General features: G+C 37.6%; 1 protein-coding gene across 4 annotated transcripts in view; it reads right to left on the reverse strand.

Moving 5' to 3' along the window:
- Positions 1-5,384: 5,384 nt before the first annotated feature.
- The window catches only part of CPSF6 (cleavage and polyadenylation specific factor 6), a 65,774-nt gene continuing 55,401 nt past the window's right edge, over positions 5,385-15,757 (reverse strand). For all 4 annotated transcript variants that reach the window (XM_088452488.1, XM_088452487.1, XM_088452486.1 and 1 more), the window contains exon 10: positions 5,385-10,014. The gene's annotated coding sequence lies outside the window, so the exon portion shown is untranslated. The remainder of the gene's footprint in view (positions 10,015-15,757) is intronic.

A 15,757-nucleotide genomic window follows, 5' to 3' on the forward strand; every position in this document is an offset into this window, starting at 1 on the left:
AGAAGCATCCTGAGAGGCAAATGTATCAAAGGCATAGAACCTCAGAAAGGTATGGACAGAAGACCATGTGGCCGCCTTACAAAGCTGTTTAGCAGAGCTGCCCACGAAGGACCCACAGAGCGAGTAGAATGAGCAGTAACAGTAGCCGGTACAGGAAGACCTGCCTGCGTGTAATCCTGTGAGATCGTCACGCAAAGCCATCTGGCCAATGTTTATTTGTTGACTGGCCATCCCTTGTTGTGAAATCCAGAGAGCACAAATAAGGAGTCTAATTTCTGAAAGTAACTCTATGGTCCACATATATCCTGAGGGCATGGAGCACATCCAAGGAGGCCTCATCTGCCAAGAGGTCTGGTGATTGAAAGGCACGGGGCTCCAAATTCCTCATTAATGTGGACACTAGTAACAACTTTTGGAAGGAAACCAGGGCAAGTCCGAAGCACAGCCATGTCCTGGTGGAATATTATAAATGGCGAGCGACAGGAGAGCGCCCCTAAATCTGACTCTTCTGCAAGACGCTATAGCCAGAAGAAAAAGTCTTCAATGTGAGCCACTCGAGTTCCACAGATTACAGGGGTTCAAATGGAGGTCCCTGGAGAACAGGAAAGACTACTGACAAATCCCATGGAGCCACTGGAGGGATAAAGGGTGAAACAGGATTGAATCCAAGAGGACACCCTGTAGGAAGGTGTGGACATCCAGTAGTGGAGCAAGTCTACGCAGGAACCAAATAGAGCAGAGACATGAACTCTGTGAGGTAAGGCAGAGTCCAAGGTCAAATCCAGCTTGAAGGAAGGTCAGAAAATCCAAAACACTTGAGGATCACAGCTTCTGGTACAACACTATTGGAAATATGTATGCCACACTCTGTGGTAGATCAGAGCAGAGGCTGGCTTACACGCTCTGAGCATACTGTTTACTACAGAGCAAGAGAATCCTTTGGACCTCTTAGGAGGGATGTCTCAAGACCCACGCTGTCAGACAGACGACCCAGATTCGGGTAAAGGCAAGGACCCTAAGACTACTGGCCCGGACATTGAGAGACCCCAAAGATCTCAGTACCAATGAAGTCTGGGCCAGGCTGCAGCCACCAGCAGGACAGTACCTCCATCTTGTTTGAACTTCCGAAGAACTCGAGGAAGAAGGAAGACTGGAGGGAACAAGTACGCTAACTAGAAGGTCCACTTCACTGACAAAACATCTACAAAAGGTTGCCTCGGCATCTCTTGTTCTGGACCCGCACACCAGCAATTTGTGATTGTGATACCATAAAGTCCCCATGCTCCATAGCGAGGTTGATTGAGTGTAGGATTACCATCCTGAACCTGGGTACCGAGGAATTTGTTCAGGGATGGGAGGTTGAGGATAGGCCGATGAGACCCATTTGGCTTCTGAACCAGAAAGAGTAGAATAACCAGTCCATCGCTGAGTTAGCGGGACTGGCGCAATTACCCCTTCTTGCAGCAAGGACTGTATGGCCTCTGGATATGTAGGGCCTTGTTCAGGTCTGAAGGAGGGCCAGTTTAGAAAAACTGGTGGGGAGGCCGTCGAAGGAATGAGAGGTTGTACCCGTGAGACCACTTCTCTTATCCAAGCATCCGTGGTGGTTTGACACCAGCACTGAGCGAACTGAAGTGAGCCTTCCACTCTGGGATGCCCAGAGGCAGGACCGTCCCGTCAGGCTGAGGGTTTATCCTCGGGTTTTGAAGCAGGGCGTCTGGTGTTCCAGGTCTGCTTGGTCCTGGTTTTGGTGGCCCTAGTGGAGGCAGACTACCTAGGAAAGGACTGACCTTTAGGCTTTCCCTGAGGATGAAAGGACGTAGTCCGAGGCCTTGTTGCAGTTGCTGGAGGCAGAAATGCAGTTTTTGATGCTGCCAACATGGTTACAACCTTGTCAAGGTCTGGAACAAACAAGATCTCCCCATTGTAGGGTAACCATTCAAGGCCTTTCTTGGAATCCGCATTTGCCTTCCATGAGCGTAGCCACAGGGGATGGCGGGCAGACAGCCGCGGTCAAGACTCTGGAGGTTAGGAGATTGGCATACAATAGAAATATGAGGGAAGTCTTTTGCGTCAGTCTAACTCTCTATAGCTTTAGCCATCCATGCAATAGCCATGGGCGGGCGGGCAACAGCCTGTGAAAGAGTATATCAATTTCAGGCAAGATTCCACCTTGCTTTCTGTAGGATCCTTCAAAGAGATTACTGTAGGGATAGGCAACGTAGCGCTTTTAATGGAACGCGTAACATGTGAATCCACCGCAGGGGGGGTTCCCATTTTGAACAATAAGCCACAGGAAATAGGGAACAGGTCAGATGTTTTTGTGGCTGAAGCCTCTTACCAGGTGTCTGCCAGGCTGCAGCCATGTGTTCAGCTAGTTGATCCGATAGAAGGAATTCTACTGAAGCCACCTTCTGTCATTTAAACAGAGGGTGCTTGGATTTAGGGGCTGGCTCGTCATCTTCTATTAGTAAGATGGATCTTACAGCTCGCACCAAGGCAGGAATAAAAAATTTTGACTTTCATCCTCCTCCAGAGGGGAGTCAGTGTTAGAGATCAGCATCTTCTGCCTCCTCAGATGATACTTCAGAATCTTGAGAGTTGCGTGGACTGTGATAACACAGGACGCTTAAAAGGCTTACTGGTAGGGGCTTCTCGCCTTGCAACATAGTTTGAAAGGCAGTAGATGTACTCTCTAACTCTGTAGAGTCTGGTGGCTACATCTACCCATGGAGGGGGTACAGGAGGTACCTGCATCGCCTGAATCTGAAATGGGAACCCCAGAGGGGGAATTATGGCCTGTCCGCAATAGTGGCCAGAACCTGAGAAAAAGCCCAAGGGGGGGCTCTTGTACAGATGCTTGGGTGTCTGATGGGCATGTTGGAGTATAACACTGAATACATAACTCTTCTTGAAATCAAATTCTCCTCAGTTAAGCCTGCAGAACATCATTTGCATGATAGCAGTATGGGTGCAGATGCTTACTTGCTACTCTTGCCTTTGCTAGACATAGCTGCAGAGTAGTATAGCACACAATATGGCACTGGGTATAATGCAACCACTGTGTATGTAGGATATTAGTAGGAATGCAAAGTACTGGTCCTGTCTTATGCTTGGGCAAGCTGCAGGAGCACACAGCACAAATATGGCACAGTGCAGTAACCAACTGTATGTGACAAGCCTCACAAATACTTTGATTTCAGAAAAAAAGGGAAATATATGCTGACCGCATAGGGCAGCGCTAGCATAAGTCACATACAATGCAGAAATAAAATAACTGCAGAATGGCACTACAAACAACTACACAGCTTCAGTGTCTGGTAGACTATAGCGCTACATACACTGACTCCAGGGAGAGGTATGTAGGTGGACCGGACCCTGTTTCCCAGAGCGGTGGCTGTGCCTGGAGAAAACGGCCACCATAGACCTCTGAGGGGGCGTGGTCGGAGGAAAGCAGCTCAGGGAAGACAGACCTCAGAGGAATGGCGCCCTGAGCCGAGGGGCTGCTTTAATGGGAAAAGCTGACCTCCCCATGCTGATTTAACCACCGGGATGCTGGATTCCAGCTCCATATGTACCCTGGTAGGCAAGTGTATCACAAAGGACGGAACCTGTGTTCACACTCGGCGCCTCCGGTCTGTCCAGAGACATGACCCGCCTTACCTGTCCCCTTGCGTCCGGGTCGCAGTCTGGGTCCGTCCACGAGGCCGGCTAGCGAGGACCCAGGGATGCCCGCCGAAATCCCCACCGAAACTGGAGTTGCAGCACCCGGAGGGGTAATGGAGTGGCAGTGCAGACATCCTGTGGACAGTCTGCTGCTGCGCGCTCAAGCTAATAAACTATAAATTAAATCTGTTTGGGCTTCCTAAACAACCCACCTACATAATGGTGACCAGACTCCTGCCAGGCACCAATGACACTGATGTGCCTCTGGCTCGGGATATAGGAGGTTGGACCAGATCCTCCTGGGAGCTTTAACTGCGTGGTGCCTGGTCCTCAACCACCACCTACACCCCAAGGTTTATCAAAAATTACCAACCAACTGCAATATAAATCTTATTTTTGCTCATGATTCTGTATTTCCATAAACTGATAAAGTTCAAGTATGCAACACTGTAAAACAAAATCATAAGCAAATTATGGGGTGGTTTAAGTAAACTGATCTGCCAGCTCTGTATTACAGAACAGTAGAGATGAGTACAGTCGGCACCACCAGAACTAGATGGGCAACAAAGTAGAATTTTTTTTCCCCCAAGTGGCAAGTTATAATGCTAATAAAATAGTTTTTCTATGTTCTCATGCTTTCATTCCAGAGAACTGGTTGCACACTTTCTGCCCCCTACCACACTTACCTTACTAGAATGTACAATATTGTGACAAAGTCATGTGTATAGAATAGGACATAATAAGCAGCTATAACTGGGTGGCATATAATGCCATTGGTTGAATTTTAATTATTCTAATATTGCTAATACAGGTTGAGTCTCCCATATCCAAATATTCCGAAATACAGATTTTTTTTGGCATGACTGAGATAATGAAAACTTTCAATTTTGATGGTTCAATGTACACAAAGTTTGTCTAAGACACAAATTATTAAATATAATGTATAAAATGACCTTCAGGCTGTGTGTATAAGGTGCATATGAGACAAATGAATTTCATTTCTGTACACAAACTTTATTTGAGCCACAAAATTATTGCAAATATTGTATAAAATTACCTGCAGGCTGTGTGTATAAGGTGTATATAACACAAATGTATTCTGTGTGTATATTTGGGTCCTATTCCCAAGATATTTAATTATGGTATGCAAATATTCCAAAATACTATAATATTCCGTTATCCAAAATACCCCTGGTCCCAAGCATTTTGGATATGGGAGACCTGTACCATTAAAAACTAACCTGTGTAACAATGGTGAGATAGGAAAAATTCAGTTTTTCATTTTGGTGTGGACATACCCTTAAATAATTCATTATGAAAGGGACAAAACTTATAAAAGCTATGTTTTTAAACAAACATAGAATGGTTTCAATTGTAGGAGCATACTGTTTAAACTGTAGGACTGATTAGTGAAAAAATATGATCTATAGTGAAATAATTGCAATTAGTCTGACAAAAAGGGCAAGCCTTTAAAATTTGCTATTGTTTCCACTAGAATTAGCCATTTAAAAATGGGTCATCTTTAAATTTTCTTATTTTCACTGGCAAATGTACACACACACAGCTTTTAAGTAAATTACATTTTATGTATTCACAAATTTTATCAATAAGAGTAAAATAGGAAGTTAAAAGTAGGTATTTACATAATAAACCATAGTATTACATTTTGTAAAATTCTTTATTTTAAAAAAAAAAAAAAAAGTATAAAAATCAAACATTCGGGACACATTAACATTACTTGGACAGTTATTTACAAAAAAAAAGTTCAAAGAAACACAGTTTCCTCCCAAAGTACAGTATAGCATAAAGAGAACCTGCAACAAAAATTCATGAACTACTTAACTTCCTGTCATTTTATACAAACATTAACAAAAAAATAAAGTATTCTTGAACGTGAACCAGTCTATACAGATATGGTTTAAAATTCAAGATTACATTAAATGATGGCGAGTTAAATCGAGACCGTATTAATTCAAATTTGAACTGAGAAAAAAAAGTTTATATTTTATGAAATTATAAATAATTTTTCTTCCAAACGGCACAAACTCCATATTTCAAAGGAAATGGGCTACATTTTCCTTCTAAAGAGGAACACAGTCCAGTGTTAAAAGTTGAAGGTACCACACAACAGATTTGTGTGTTGTAATCCTTATGGTGCGTACACATGTAGCGATAAAAATGAGCTTTTAAACGATAACGATATCGTAAATTTTTTGGTCCCTACCAATGACTACCGATGTGCGGCATCAGCCGTGCATGCAGGCCAACTTACTCAATATTGAGCAGGTTACTATAGGGACCCGCTATAGTCGTTGGTGGTGTGCTGGATGATTGATATCGATTATCCAGCACACCAGGATGGTGCAGGACGATCAGGCAGCGATATCGTAATCTCCGTCTGATTTCTACTTGTGTATGCACCATTAATGAACACTTCTACAACTTTCACATGGAGTACATTTATGGGCACTATGCAAGATATACAAAAGTCATGTGTACAACAATGCTATAAGCTCCTATTTGGTCCACCCTCTCCTACTGAAATTTGTTTTATCTTCTTACTTCATACAACTTCAAAATGCTCCAAGGTGATCTGTTAAGATATAGCCCTAGTTTCTAAACACATGCACCAATTTCTTATCACCCATTTTTCCCAGTGACAGGTACAAGGAAGGTACTAGCAAACCATATAATAATGAGAATTACCATGCTAGACAAGGTTAGTGTTGAATGTTGTTCCTGTGATTAAAATGATTTCCCTTAATGATAAAGTATTGTACGAGAGAAATAGGTCAGTATAGTTATTTACTATAATGTATTTTGCAAATTTACTACACCGCTTTCTATACACTGCAAACATATATCTTTAAGTCATAAAACAAGATATTAATTTAACTGAAAGTCACCGCAAATATTTTTTTTTATATAAAATTGTAATAATGCTAAATAAGAAAATGCTACTTGTATTTATGAGCTTCATCTATCTGTCCCTATAAATCTGTATCGGTTACAATTTGATCAAGCTGGACTGTGAAGCGGATCTTGGTTTGCAGATTGTTTTATCAGATAAAACAAGCTTCTATGTGCAAATATTAAATCAACATTTATTTTACATAAAGTAGAAAACCAGTAGACTACAATTGGCTTTGTTTCAACTTCTGTAAGGATGTTTTACTTATGTCAATAATTAGGAGGAGGTGACCATTGTAGGCTGTTTAACAGTGGTTCATTATACTTTGATTTGGAAAAAATAGTAATCATCTTAATTCTGAGCATGTTTAAGAGAACCTAGAATGCTTTTAAATTTAAATTTGCGTAAAACACAGCAGACAGCAATTTTATGATTTCCAGGACACTGCAACCTATCAATTCACAAATAATTAATGACAGCACAGGTATAGTTCACTTTGTTTCTTCTTTTATATGGTGTATAGGTTATAATTATATTTGGATGCCAGGGCCTACTATGGCAAACCACCATCAGAATTAAAGATGCTCAGAAAACGTGAAAAGGCTTTAGAGCTCCTGTATCTATCCCACAAACTGTTCTAATTTTGAGCATATATATTAAGAACACTACAAGATAAACAATTTAGTTTTACCGTAGAAAATCTTGGCATTTCTGATTAGGGAACAGGAAATCTCTATTTTGATTATCAATTACTTATACACAGCAAGAATACCATATTTTAATGACTAACAGCGACAGTTTTCTGATCCAAAATCAGCTTTACATAGATGTTGGGACATTTCTACTAACATTTTACTAACCAAGACGCTTTCAAAGGATGACTGTTGAAATCTCTTATAAGCTGTTGATGAATACTGCTCAATAACCCTAGAATTGGAATTATATTATGCTCATTCAGAAATACTAACAAGCAGGTTGTTCTTATGCTTTGTGGGCAATAGGTATCTGCTCCTACATTGTCTACAGCTGGTTCCGATATTCAATCAATACTTTTTGGTTTTATTTTCTTAAGATTTTTTTTATCATATGCATATGTCCTTTTAGATGTGGTGTCTAATCGTTGTTTATACTAATATGTATTATTAAACTGTTATTATATGTGGTCAGCGCTCCTATTTTCGTTTAAGTTTATTTGTTTTGTTAATGCATAGCACCTCTCACCAGATAGCTGCAGTCCCCATTTAGTATCCACAGCAACAATATTGTATTTGAGGAATATTGGTTGCACTGAGCACCTTTAGTGTGTGCGTTTTCTAATGTTCATTTGGCCTATAGTTCTTGATAACTGAAAATTGTGTACTTATGTCAAAATGAAAAATCTCATTTACTTACAGTTGAGAAGTCCTTGGCTTGTCAGATCAACAGATATGGTAAGAAGTTTATTATTCGCAAACATAACAGTTTACCGTTGGTCATTTATGAGAAAGATTTAAAAAGCTTCAATTCATACACCTTAGGTTTGCCTACAAAATGACTATACTAATTAACCAGCTAAGCACTTAAAATACTCAACAATTACAAGTTACATACTTCAGTTTATATAGTATTGGCATTAGCTAAAGAACTATACCACATTAACATTTCTAAGTAGGAAAATAAAGATTAAAGTGTAACGCATACAAATGTGATATTTACACCAGCAATAAAATGTAAGCAAAAATAGATATTACAAATAACTTGAAATTTTCAATCACAACCAAATATGTTATTCCTCCACACTTTACATATGGGAATTTAAAAAAAAAAAAAAAAGCAGAAAAGGGACATATTCAATGCAAAGCTGCAGTCTGAAATTGTGTTTTAAGGAAACATGCAAGTGGGATTAATGTATAAAAATTATGGCATGACAGCAAGTAGTGTATCACGCAAATGCTCAATAGGCAAGTATATATATATATATATATATATATATATATATTTATTTAAAAAAAAAAGTTTTCCCACATTTAAAAAAAATATAAAATCGGGATTGTTAGGGTAATTAAAAATTGTGCCCAATATAGGGACACAGCTATTTAGATAATACTTACCTAGTTAATGTTTCATTTTATCTAAAAACTTTTAATTACGATTTCTTAAATGATAAACAGAGGACATGAGGGGAGAGGGGGATTTGCTCATGTACATTTTGAATTAACAATATTATATAGAAAATTATTAGAGCATTGAAACTATACACAAACACATAAGCAATGCAAGCTGCTTGGCTTGTTATACAGTGAGATATCCATTTGCCTTAATTAGAAACATTGTACATATATCTAGCACACAATCTATTGAGACAGAGAAGATTAATATTTTGACTGCTAGAAGAACCCGTTTAACAGTAAGAGTATCTAAGCAGTATAAAAGTAACCAAGCCACCAACGGTCTTGAAAACTTATTCCATTTAAAAGGAAGTATTCAAGATTTATATTAATCTTTCACAGAAAGAAAACTAGTATTAACGGAAAATAAAATCAGTTATGCCACCAGTCGAAATCCAAAGCAAGGGAGGTGGGGGCAAAAAAAATAAAAAAAAATTGATTAATCTCACGATAACTAAAGTTAAAACTGTAATTTTGATCAAATGCAAATTTGCAACACCGATGGTGACAGACCATTATTTTTTTTTATATACCTAAAGTTTAAGTACACATTTACAAATGTAAAATGGTATGGTGAACCTTTAGGATACAATTAAAGCATGTAGTGACCAAATAAATTACTGATATTTTTGTGTTTGTTACAATTTGAAACCAAGTATATTAGACTTTAATATACAAGCCATTGGTCAAACAATAAATGTCAAACAATAGTTTGTTCAATTAGCAAATAAATAAACACAGAAAAGTAAATGAATGTACACTTAAAGATTGCAAATCATGTGGTATAAAATCTTACTCTTTATAAAAAAAAATATATTGCTAAAAACAAGCCTTTCCCTGAGGTGTAAACAGCAAATAAATTGAACAGCTTTACACATCAGCCCCATTAAACAGTTTATTACAACACTACACATCTATTGTAATCGAGGCGGTGTCATTTACAGACATCAGAACATGAATATTTAAACAGGAACAAACAACTATAAAAACAAGAAATAACTGGGCTTCCCAATTACTTGCACATTATAAATTGTCAATGTAATGTATAACCAAAGTTGCAAGACCTATTAATGTTTACGTCACACAGGTTTCATTCAAATAAAACATTTAGCATCAAAAATAAAAGTAGATCTACTGGTTACCAGGTTTGCAGATTTGCTTTATTCACATCTAGATCTGTTCATTTTTATCCATAAGCTGTGAGAAGCTGAATCACATGAAGCAAACTGATGGCCAAGCATCTTCTGTGATGAGTATTTGTGATCTTTCAAGATGTTCCTCTTCTGTCAGCTGTAATGTGTTAAAATTTTGTGATGTAGATTTTTGGTACAGTACATAATACATACAAAAACTCTTTGCATAGTAGGACATTACAATACATGTTATAACCAAATATTACAACATTTTTATGAATGTGGGTGACAGATACTATTACAATACATTACATGCATAAAGACTTTCAAATATAATTAATTTGTATTTACATGCATATAAGATTATCTTTTACACAGACCACCACATTTCTATATGCAAATAAAATTAATATGTCTTGTTTTCAGAATATATAAATATAATATGGGTAACATGCTAAAGATGAAGTCTTATATTCAGGTAAATATATATATATAAATGTATTAAATACAGTAAAACTACACAGCAACAGGCATGAGTGCACATTTGCAACATTAATGGAGTATAAGCAGTTGAAAATTCTGACAAACGTACAAAGTAGCATGGCATTTTTAAACATAAGATAGTACACATACAATCCCCCCTTCACATCTCACATTACAGGAATTATGCATCCGAAAACAACTATCTAGTTGGTCTTGTAGAAAGAAACCAAGAGCTGATTTCCCACTGAACAGCTAACATCTAGTGTATAAAATACACTACATTACAAAAAAATAATAATTACGTTTTAACCAATATTGTGGTTAATCAAAAATGTAAAGGTTGAATTTGATAAGAGATGACAAAGTAATATTCGATCATTTAAACCTTCATTATTTTAAGTGATAGATTTATTAGAAAAGTTGGAATTTGGAATAAAATCAGTTTTATAAAACAATGTATAGTATACATATAAAAACTTTTATTAAAAATTCTAAGTCAAACTTTTGTAAATAAATCATTTAAAATAATGAAGGATTCAATTATGGAATATTACTATACTGTAACATTTTATACCACCAATTATCATCCATCATACTTGCTTTGACTGCAACTGAACTATGCTAAATGCAAATATGAAATAGTACTGTATTTTATAAAAGTCCCTATCACTGCATAAAACTACTTAAATTGTTAATAGATGCGAAAAATTTAGTTCCTTAAATTCTATCCTTTGATCATAAATCATAAAAAACAAAAGAACCTAAGTTCTTAAGACAGATCCACCCATTTTATAAAACGTACAAGTTTTTTGACAATATGAAACCAAAAGTTGTGGCTCTAAAATATTAATTTAGCTAGCATATTACAATTTGCCATTAAAGCTTTTTACATCAATAACAGTAAATAATTTTATGAAGCTTGCATGTCATGTGTACAGATTTGTTCAAGATCCACCCAAAAAAAAAAAAGTGAAAAAATGAACACGTAGCACCACATTTACTAAAGCATAAAATATAGTATAATGTAAACACATCTTACCCAATGGAAATAATTAAATTGAAAAACATATAATTGGATTAAAAATCTACATTGCTTTCTTTAATGCATGAAAATGATTTTGAGACGACAAGACCCCCCCAAAAACTATTGCCATTACTGTATTGATCCCAAAGCTTGACATGTAGCAAGAATGCCATCTGTCTTTTTATAATTCAGAATCAGTGTTCTTATTTGCATAGATTTTCAAATGTTAAAATATATTAGTGTCAAATGCTGTGTTGAATATGCACTTTAATCACAAAATTGATGACAATAAAACATGTATAAACAGAAAACATACAATTTTAGAAGGGAGATAACTTAGATACAGCCATGTCCTTCCTCGTCTATCCTCCCTATGCTATGAGTCGTGTTACATAGGGCGCATGAGAGCCGTCGGTTCCCGTGCCTCTCGGGAGCGCGTCTATTTAGCTGCAAATACGCACAAGCAGAAATTGCTGATAAAAATTATATACGGCATGTGTATGTTCTTCGTGAGGCATAGTCTATAAAATCATCCCAACAGAACGTGGTGTGGAATACAGCCGCTGACAGTAAAGTAGCATTTCGTATACAGATACAGCTGCAGTCGCACACAGAACATACACATGTCAAATAGCATTTTAATCAGCAAAGACGGCTTGTGTCATCTTATTCACATTACGAATAAGACGCATTTGATGCGAATAAGACGCACGAAAAGTCACTTGGCATGAGTAAACTTGCACGGGACTAGGCGTGACTAGAAAGGCTGTTTAAAGCGACTGCAGCAACAACGACAGAGGACACATCTGCATGTTTCAAGTTGGTAGTTTTATTATGCTTTAGTAAATGTAGCCCATATTGCCCACAAGGGTCACTGCCATAATAAAATGACATGAGATCTGCATTTTTCACTACTGATAAACCACCTGTATATTGCTGGATTTAGAACTAGCTGCAACGGATTGATATAGACTCCACAAAAAAAAAACACATGGTCACTGCTGTAATACATATATTGAGATTGAGGATTACACTAAGGCAAGAGCAACTTCTGCAACTTATACTATAAGTCTGACTTTGCAGCAGAATATTTAAACAATCAAGAAGCCTTTTGTAGGTGAGTACTATGGATTCATTAACTACTAAAACAGGGGAAAGACTTTGCTTCAATTTGTGAAGTGCTTTTCTGCACTTTGTGAAGTGCAGAAAGAGTACAGATTATGTAGTGGTCTTGTATTCAAAATGTTGAAAAAATTTAGGCCAACCATGGAATGCCAGCATCAGCATATAAGCGTTTTACACATGCTGGCAGTACAATATAAAACATGATGATTAAGGAAGGTTTACAGTTGCACTGCCGGCAGCAAGTAAATGCTTTAAAGGAGCATTTCACACTTGTCAACATCCTGGCGACAGCGTTCCTGAATCCACATACTGCTTGTCTAAATTATGAATGTCAATAAGACACATTTATTCCAGAGTACGTATCCCCAATAGTAGATAGCCCTCTGGTGTCATATCTAAAATTCATGGTCTGTTAGTAACTAAAAGCATTTGTGTGTCGGCCAATTATAAGTATATTACTGCTTGTGAATTTAAATAATTCTTTCAATGAGTTGGAAAAAAAAATAGTTTTTTTGCGGGTGCACCACCCGGCAAGAAAGAGCCTACCACCCAGCACTTTGGAAGCCTGCAAGTGGGGACAGTATCGAGGAGCTGTATAAAAAGGGCCAGTTCCTACAGAATTTGCAGTTTTTTCATAATCAGACTGGGCCTCTAATAAGAAGAGGAGAATTAATATATAAATTGTTATTTCAAATCATTATAAGGTCATGGTATAAAACATTTTATTATTGCGAAGGCCCCCACCCAGCTACTTCTTGATGCCACCCGGGTGGAAAAAATTTCAGGGGAGAACACTGATCTATAATCTTAAAAAAAAAAATATCTAATTTCCTGTCTCGGCACAGTCAGTTTGAGCAGAGCAGGGCTTTAAGTCTTTAAAAATGGTCTTGTACTACGGACGTAGATATCAAACTTGAATAGGGTTCACAAAAGACTAGTGCCAAAGACAGGTTAAATACCTTAAAAGCAGAATAAAAAAATGGCTGAATTCTCTATACAAATAAAAGTAATAGTTCATAATTTATAGCATTGCCAACATACATTTATTTTGAAAAAGCATCATTATACTACCTGACTATATTGTTTATTTTTTTTTAAAAACAATGGAAGCTACAGAGGAAAGCAGTACAGTAAAATTTATGCTGAAATTAAGTTACAAAAAATTACAATGTGCACAAAGAGAACATCTTTACCATTAACAATGTTCACAGGTTATTAGTTTGTGGGACCATAAGTGTATAAATTCAGCTTATTTGGAATTTGCAGATTAAAAATTAAGCAATACACAAAATAATAAAAACAGTACAGGTAAGTTACATAATATTAAAGTACAATGATCAGTTAAAAGTTTAGCAATACTTTGCTATTATGCTAAGACTTACATAAAAAGTAAAATAAAAAATTTGAAATTAGAGCATTTTCCACTTACCAATAAACCCCATTTTTGAACACCCATAATGTCACTGTATATTTGACCCCCTCCAAAGAAGCATGACAATTCTAGCCCCATGAATTTGATTCTCTTTCTTACCTGCAGACATCCCTCGTATAGGACAGATTGAGGGAGAAATTAATAGCTTTGCAGGCATTGGTGCAATCCCATTGAGTCTAAACTCTTTTTTTAAAGCAGCAATCACTTAAAAGGCAAAACCAACCTTTAAAAAGAAAATAAAGACTCGCCAGAATTGCGCAGATGCCTGCAACTCACACATTATATTTCCCACTCAGTGTTTATCATCAAAGCAAGTGCAGAGATTCTATGCTAGTAGGAACACAATACCAGGTGGGAGACTGCATTGATCCCCAAGAGTAATTTAAAGTGAGTGATAAACACATTTTGGCCCAATGTTTCTGTAACAAGAGGTTGTTCTGCAGTCAACATGGGTGAGAATTTTTTTCTCTTGGGGGGGGAGGAGAGGGGGGGCAATGGTTGAACAGGATGAAGTAATGATAAATAAAGTAAAATGTAAGTAGGGCGGACTAGTCAATTGGCAGATTTGCTCGCTACAGCTTGCCTCGTACAATCATGGACTGGAAAAGGTGCGTGCTTCTGGTGCTAGCATACGACAGGTTGCTTAGTGGCCAGTTCATCAACCTCATGCATGAAGGAAAGAGAACACATGCAGGTAAAGGAGGGGATCTAAATCCAACAGCAGGGCAGATAAGTATATTAACAGAGTGCTTAAACTATTCACAGGCTATGATGTTGAGAAGTGTGACAGAAAAAAAGAAGAGCAACCTTCTTGTTAATATGAAAGTAGTATGTTGATTATGCAGAGGTCAAATCAGGAAGCATGACGATAGGCACAGGATTATTTTCAGTATTTGGAAGTTATGCTGCTAGAGAGTATAGGAAGCCATTCTATCAGGGATACGTTCAGGGTCCTGATAGTGGGGATTCCAGAGCTCACAATGCCAGCGCTGGCATCCCAAAGGTAAGTAACTGGGATAAGGGGTTAGGCACTAAGGGGAGAGTTGGGTTTAGGGTGCGGGGAGGTTAGGTTTAGGCACTGGGGAGGGAGGGTCAGGTTAGTATACTTACAGCCGTCGGGATGGAAATCTGGTCGGGATGCCGACGTAGGGATTCTGACCCCCGGGATCCCGAGCTCCAGCATCCCGTACCCTACCCATTCCAGACAGGTGTGAGGGAGGAAAAATGAAAGGCTTCACTATGTACAAACAAATTCTAATAACCGTTCCGAACACAGGAGCAAGACAAGTAGAAAATTTAAAAAAAAAAGAAGATTGTTACGTGTGTCAGATCATAGTAACTTGGTCCTACCTCCTGGCTGATAATTAACCACCACATTGCATTAGTTTTGGTAACCCATCTTCTTGGCAGTGATATAATAAATAAATAACAAACAAGCCATCACTGGCAGTGAGTGAGGTCAATAAAATGGAGAATTTAACATCTTGTACAGCGGTCCATCCTGTTTGTGGTTAAGGAACTGTTGTCAATACTGACAACTAGTAGAACACAATTTTATGTCTTTATTTTAATTTAAAAAGTTTAAGTAGCAAGATTCAATTAGTAAATCAAAAAGGGATGTTTTAAGTAGTTTTCCTATTATGATAAGTTGATTGAGTATGAAAAGGCTTTGCCAAATGGAAGCTCTGAGAAAATATGCACCCGTTACCTAGCTAATCTTTCTCCACAAATTTCATACTGTATTACGTTACAGTAATTGGAGGAGCACAGATGTAATATTCTGTGCAAGTCTAAAACATTGATAAGTAGAAAAAATATTTACATTAGTATTGGGAA

This window comes from Taudactylus pleione, unplaced genomic scaffold, assembly GCF_031769625.1.
Source record: "Taudactylus pleione unplaced genomic scaffold, aTauple2 ptg000038l, whole genome shotgun sequence".
Classification (NCBI taxonomy): domain Eukaryota; kingdom Metazoa; phylum Chordata; class Amphibia; order Anura; family Myobatrachidae; genus Taudactylus; species Taudactylus pleione.